Source organism: Mastomys coucha, unplaced genomic scaffold (assembly GCF_008632895.1).
Source record: "Mastomys coucha isolate ucsf_1 unplaced genomic scaffold, UCSF_Mcou_1 pScaffold7, whole genome shotgun sequence".
Taxonomy (NCBI): domain Eukaryota; kingdom Metazoa; phylum Chordata; class Mammalia; order Rodentia; family Muridae; genus Mastomys; species Mastomys coucha.
The window spans coordinates 278,098-285,791 of record NW_022196913.1 but is presented as its reverse complement, the minus strand read 5'-3'; positions in this window follow the sequence as shown (position 1 = coordinate 285,791).

The window sequence follows — 7,694 nt, the reverse complement described above, 5'->3', positions numbered from 1 at the left end:
GAGGGAGAGAGGGAGGGAGGGAGGGAAGGAGGGAGGGAGGGAGGGAGACAGAGAGAGATAGACATGCAGAGAGACCTTGGAACACATAACTCCACATGGATTTCTCACTTCATGGCTCAGGGAATCCTGAGGAAGAGGAGGCAGAGCCTGAGAGTCAGTAGGGCTAAAGGACACCAGGAGAACAAGGCCCTCCAAATCAACTCTGAACTCCCAGAGATGAAAGTAGCATGCACAGGGCCTGCAAATGTCTGCACTATGTCCTCTGCATATATATTATAGTTCCAGTTTAGAGTTTTTATGGGATTCCCAGGTGTGTGAACAAGTGGGTCTCTGGTTCTTGTTGGGCTCTTTTCCTTCCGTTGGTCTGCCTTGTCCGACTTCGATGTGATGGCTTTTGTTTTATCTCATTATGTTCTGTTATGCGTGGTTGTTATCTCTTAGAAGCCTGTTCTGTTCTAATGAGGGACAGAAAGGGAGTGAACCTGCATGGGAGGAGAGGTTGGGGAGGAACTGGGAGGAAGTGGGGAATCTGTAATCAGGATATATTGTATGAGAAAAAAAACCTCATACTTCAATATAAGGAGAAAAACTTTTGATTTGAAAATTAAAAATAACTTACCCATACTCAAGATATGCATGAAGCAGGATTTAAAGCCACATCTGTGTATCCCTAAAGCCTTACAATCTTCTGACTGCTCTGTATTTTCTACTGTCAGTAGAAGATGTTCCTTTCAATATTATTAAGCAGAAATCCTCTAATAAGAGTTTTACAGTCTATTCTATGTATAATTATTGTATCCTAATAACATACTATATTAATATATATTATTACATAGTGTGATGAATAAAGTATGTCTGTATATTATTACTTTGGTAATTAAATTATATGTAATTAGGATGTTACTCTCTATCATGATCATATATTACCACTGTGCCTTTTTTTTTCCTCCAAAGTACTTCTGCTCTTATTTTATTTCTATGGCTTCTCTTCTTATAGCTCACATGGTTATTAGCATTTCCCATAATAGGTGACAAATGAAACTAGGGGAAATCACATCCCTTACCTAAGATAAAAATAGATCCATTATTGGTAAAAACGGATATAGACTTTGACCCTGACGTCAGGCCCACATTCTCTCTACTTTATCATCATTATGTCGCTGTGTTCGTTTGTTTGAGACAGGCTCTCTTTATGTTCCCTTGGCTGTTCTGGAACTCACTCTGTAGACCAGGCTGGCCTTGAACTCACAGACATCTGCCTGCCTCTGCCTTCCTAGTGCTGGGATTGAAGGCGTGTTCCAACACAGCAGCTATCATTATACTTTTTAGTGATCATACAGGATAGTTAACAGTTTCCATGCGTGTATGCCAGTGTGCTTTGCTTCTCTTCCTTGTCACCCTCCATTACACCCCTCATCCTTGCTGCTAGTTCTTAGTTCTTTCTTTCACTATCCCTTTCCCAGAACAGCTAGGATCTGCAGCTCCAGCTCTGGAATGATGTTTTCATTTAGCCTTTTGACTAAGTAAGTTGGTTTTTCTAAGCAGAGCTCTGAGCTGTGGTTAAGGCTGAAGAATGAGCAGCTGGGGCTGGTGAGCATGTAGGGAAGTGAATGGGCTTCTGCCCTGCTGGCCAACGTAGAAATTAGTATAGCCTCTCTACAGAACAATTCTGGATATAAGGTCAGAATCTGAGAGTTCTACATCTATTAATTAAATCAACTAAAGGTGGAAAATATTTATTATAATCAAATATGTACTGAACACAAACAGACTTCCTTCTTCTTATTCTTAGAAATAACAACTGGTTACATTGTACTGGGCATTATGAGTCATATAGAAATGACTTAAAGTATAGGTGCAGATGTTCACAGGTTATATACAAATACTACATCACTTAATGTTAGGCAGTGGTTCTCAACATGTGGGTCAAACTCCTTTTGGATGTCACAGATATTCTCATCTACATTATGATTCATAACTAGAAAAATTACAGACATGAAATAGTAGTGAAATAATTTTATGGTTGGGGGTCACCACAACAAAAGAAGCTGTATTAAAGGATCACAGCTCTAGGAAGTTTGAGAACCACTGATATATGGAATTTGAGCATCCATGTCTGTCTGTATGAGGATGTCAGATCCCCTGGAACTGGAGTTACAGATAGTTGTAAGCTGCCATGTGGATGCTGGGAATTGAACCCATGTCCTCTGGAAGAGCAGCCAGTGCTCTTAACCACTGAACTATTTCTCCAGCCCCTGTTTTTTGGTTTTGCTTTTGCCTTTTTGTTTGTTTTTAAATAAAGCAATAGAGGGCTGGTGAGAGGACTCAGTAGGTAGACGCACTTTCCATGGGTGCCCAATAACCTGAGTTGGTTCCCCAGATATTGTAGTAGAAGGAGAGAACTGACTACATTTGACTCCCCAAAGCCTTCAACTCTTTCATTTAATTTTATTGTAAAGAAGTCTCCTATTGTGGGGGTGTGTGGGAGTGTGCGCGCATGTGTGCATATGTCCATATACACTTTCATATGAAATTTGGGTGGGAATCACAGTATTGTTAAATTTATAAAACTACTAAGTGAACTTTTTTTTTTTTTGGTTTTTCAAGACAGGGTTTCTCTGTGTAGCCCTGGCTGTCCTGGAACTCACTCTGTAGACCAGGCTAGCCTCGAACTCAGAAATCCACCTGCCTCTGCCTCCCAAGTGCTGGGATTAAAGGTGTGCGCCACCACTGCCTGGCTAAGTTGAACATTTTCAAGAAACAATGGAAGGCGATTCATTTTTTATGACATTTTTATTAAACACATTCATTTATCCACAGTCTTTCCCCTTTCTTTTCCCTTTCCTTCCTTTTTATTCCTTTCCTTTCTTTTTCTTCCTCTTTCTCTCTTTCTTTCTTTCTTCCTTCCTTCCTTCCTTCCTTCCTTCCTTCCTTCCTTCCTTCCTTCCTTCCTTTCTTTCTTTCTTTCTTTCTTTCTTTCTTTCTTTCTTTCTCTGTGTAGCCCTGGCTGTGCTACAACTCACTGTGTAGACCAGGCTGGCCTCGAACTCAGACATCCGCTTGCCTGTCTCCTTAGTGGTAGGATTAAAGGCATGTGCCACAAGCACTCAGCCACAGTCATCTCATTTCTTAATGTTATATTTCCCTTTTCTTTCTTCTGTAGTCCCGGGGATTGAAGCCAGGGCCTTGTGCATGCTACGTATGTCTGTGATTCCTAACTCAGCTCTATGTTTTTAGCTTTTGAGCGACTCTCATGAGTAGCTTAAGCATACCCTGAACAATGGAGCCCAAACAGGCCTTTAACTTACACTCTTCGGCTTGTGAGTAGCTGGGATTACAGGCCTGTGCCAACCCTATGGAGAACAGCCACCCCTGTCAGTTAATCCAAAGTGGGTCTGTCTCACCTACCACTTCACACCTGCATTTGTGCTTTTCCTCCTTCATGTAAAGGGAAGCTTGCCTGTTGGAGACTTAGTTCGTGGTTATGGAAACCTTTCTTGATCCTTGAGATGGGCTGGCTAATCTGCAATGAACTCTTTTATCCCCATAGTTTAATGTATAAATGAGGAGTATGTATGCATAAAAGCCATCCATCTCTGAAATCAAGTTGTTTATACACTCCTGTCTCTGTTCTTTACTCCTACTGGAATCCTGTGAGCTTTGTTTTTGGTTGGCAGTCTTTAACTAAATGGAGAAAGTTTACATGAATCAAGTTTGATCACCATATCAAAGCACACAGGCAAGAGTATAGTCTTTTTTTTTTTTTTTCTTTTTTCCTTCTCTTTTTGTATAGCACTGCCTAATCCATATACAAGATTAGATAGGCTTGCCCCTGACACTCGCTGTACTGACAGAGTCCATCTGTAGCAAACAGATCTTTCAATAGCAAAAGACCAGCTAGCCAGTAAGACCGGAAAAAAACCAAGTGACTAAGGATGTTTGAACTAAAATGGAGATCACCTAAGGAAGATGATTACAGAGTCTCTGATTAGCCCTGGATGTTTGGGCTTAAAGAGTCATAGTAATTGTGATAAAGTGCACATAAAATATGGCTTCTTAAAAAAAATTTTTGGTGTGTGTTCCAATGCACACACCAGCACCGTGTGGAATCCAGAGGAGGATGTCAGGGTCTTCTCTATCACTCCTTAACTCATTCTTTTGAGACAAGGTCTCTCAATGAAACTGGCAGCTAACAAACCTGGTTAGTTGGCATACAAGCTGGTAAGCTGACAGCTAACAAGCTACAACAATCCTACTGTCTCCACTCCCACACCAGGGTTATTAGGCACACCCATAACCATATCCAGTTTTTCTTTTCTTTTCTTTTTTCTTTCTTCTTTCTTTTTTTTCTTTTTCTTTTCTTTTCTTTCTTTCTTTCTTTCTTTCTTTTTTTGTTGTTGTTGTTCGAGACAGGGTTTCTCTGTCTGCCTTGGCTGTCCTGGAATTCACTCTGTAGACCAGGCTGGCTTCAAACTCAGAAATCCACCTGCCTCTGCTTCCCAAGTGTTGGGATTAAAGGCGTGTGCCACCACTGCCCTGCTTCATATCCAGTTTTTCATATGGGTGTTGGGGATTAGAACTCTGTTCTTCATGTTTGCACAGCAAATTCTCTCGCCTGCTGAGCTATCACCCAACTCCCTTAATAATTTTAAAGTGTACTGCTAAATGGCATTAGGAATACCCACAGTGTAATACAGTCATTTGCTATCATCCATCTTTAGAACTCCCTACATGGTGCAAAAACAAAACTATGCAGCAGTTAATACACTTAATATCGTTATACTGCCTCTGCCCCCTCCTTTTACTGACAACTACCAGTCTGCTTTCTCTGTCAGTTGGACTACGGGCACTTCATGTGCTTCAGGTGAGAGGGTGACACAGTGTTTACCCTGCTGTGCTTGATGTATTTCTCTTAGCGCAGTATTATTAAGTTCCATCTACACTGTAAGGTGTTAGGAGTTCATTTTTTTTCCATGTTGGATAAGTTCTAATGTCCATAGTTATACAGTAGTTCTGTTTATCCATATACACTTTTAGTGGGCATTTGGGTGGCTTTACTGACCTCTTGGCCATCATTAACAATGGCACCCTGAATGTTGTTGAGTAAAAAAATATTTCTTTAAAGCCCATTTCAGTACCTTTAGATGGAATCACTGGGTTCTATGGTAATACTATATTTAAAATTTTGAAGGCTCACCACATTGCTTTTTATAATGACTGTACCATCTTACATCTCTATAGCAAGACAGACGTTATGTGGAACCAAATCTTTAGAAGGGGATGTGAGCACGTCTGTGTCTACTTTGGAAGGAGACACTATCTCTGTGTTCTAAGGCTGTTTTGTTACATAAATATCAATGAGGGGAGGGACCAACCTCAAATACAAAAAGCCAGGGCCCAGAACAAAGCACACAGATATGCTTTCAGAACACAGAAATATGAATAACCCATGAGGATTGCCCCCACCAGTGCATGAATGTGAAATGTTTCTCCACACCAAGGCTCCAGCTATTTGTGGGTTTTGGAGATGCGGAAACTCTGAGAAGGGGGACTCTCTGGCAGAGGTCAGTGAATAGAAACTGACCTTTGCATGTTGCATCCTCTTCTGATCCCAGCTGGGGCCCTTTGCTTCTCATATGTGGCCATGATGTGAGGAACTCCATGGCTCATTCTAGCCACAAGGCCTTCTCTGCCATGATAGGCCACTGTCTGAAACCATGAGCCAGGAAAATCTTTCCTAAGTTGTTTATGTCAGGGATTTGGTCTAAGCAGTGAAAGAAAGATAATTAGTAAACTTCTCCAGCTCTATCATTTTAGGGCCAACAATCAGGTTATACCATTTCTATCATCATCCTCATTAGTAGCAAGCTGAATGAAGAGTGTCACCTCCCACCCTGTGTGTGTATGTGTGTGTGTGTGTGTGTGTGTGTGTGTGTGTGTGTATTTGAGTCTTGGGTTGAGGTTATGCTAAATGACTTGGGGGTGTTCTGAGTCCAATGATAGGCCTTAATAAGAATGAAACTGGGTTAGACAGATGAAGAGGAGCCACAGACACACAGGAGAGAAACTTGTGAGAAGACATGAGACTGGAGAGGGCACTGCAATTGGATTCATACAGCTCCAAGCCCAGGAATGTTAAAATGAGAGAACACCAGAGAGGAGAGACAAAAAGAGTGTCTCAGGCCCTTCAGAAGGCACGCAGGCTCACAGCATTCTACTCTGGGGTTTCCAGTCTCCAGAACTAAGAGAATGAGTATTTACCATTTTAAAGCCACTGAGTTTATGCTGATACATGTCAGCCCTAGGCCAAGATGCGCATGATACTTTACATGGTACTATTCCATATGTATCTGGGAGTGCAAATCACCACAGTTGGCTCTACAGAAAAGAAAAAAAATATTAATCTTTCCTCCCTCATAGCTGATGAGCCTTTATGAGAAAAGGAGCCAACACCTCCAGTGACATTTTTTAGAACTGCACACCTATTGCATGGGGGCAGCTAAGGCAGACAGAAAGCACTGGGCTGCAGAGTAAGGTCAAGGGTGTTATGTCATGTACAGTAACTTATAAACTGTTCTCGTAAGACTTAGATGTAACATGAAATGTTTTCTGTCTGTATCATGTGATGGCCACAAAGCTGTCCAGTTCAAACAAGAAACTATATAAGAGAAAGACTTTCGGTGTTCCCAAGCATAACACATACACACACACACACACACACAGAGAGAGAGAGAGAGAGAGAGAGAGAGAGAGAGAGAGAGAGAGAGAGAGAGAGAGACATGGACAGAGAGTGGGAGGGAAGGAGGGAGGGAGAGGAAGAGGGAGAGGGAGAGGGAGGAGAGGGAAAGACTGTAGTCTACACTTCATAGCAAGCCTGGAAGGGGTTTTAGCTCATTGAAAAGAGTCTTTTGCTGTCTATTCGTTTTCAGACTAAACACTCATCTGGTCTTTTTTTTTTTTTTTTTTTTTTTTTTTTTTTTTTTTTTTTATGAATCAGAAACAAATTCACACCCTGCTGATCCGAGTTTCCTGGAGGAGGTGGGCTCCAGGAGGGATTTTGAATAACAGGAGGAATCCTTGGCTCTTGAGTAGACAGCAAGGGGCCTGTGATGGCAAGTTGCAGGAGAGAGAAGGAATGGAAAGGTCGTTTGCATAACTGGCAGGGAAAGGATCCATAAATGGAGCTGGAATGGGATATATTCAGGGATAAAGTGACAGGGCTTTTCATAATCAAATGTGAATAAGTTGAGCCCATTACAGAGACATTCACCAACTTAGCTAGTCAAAGATGCAGGGGTGAGGATCGCATCTTAAACTGCTTTGGACCATTTGGACAAAGGCAAGCCTGGAGGCAAAAGTGGAGTTGATGTGTTCTGTTTCAAATGAAAAGTGAGCCTAACTGCCCTTCCCAGGGCTCTGCAGGGGAAGGCTTGGGAGAGTGCACAGAACAGAAGGGAAGATTGCTGAATCAGATGAATCCAGAGGAGGATGTGCTAGATGCTAAAATGCAGTTGTGAGCTTCTTGCTAAGTACAATGAAATATGGTTGCATTATAAAAAGATTCCTATCACGCCTGCCTTTACAGATCCCCATGTTGACTTTTACTTTGCATGTCAAATTGACCTCCTTCTATTTCTTTCTTTCTTTCTTTCTTTCTTTCTTTCTTTCTTTCTTTCTTCTTCTTCTTCTTTTTT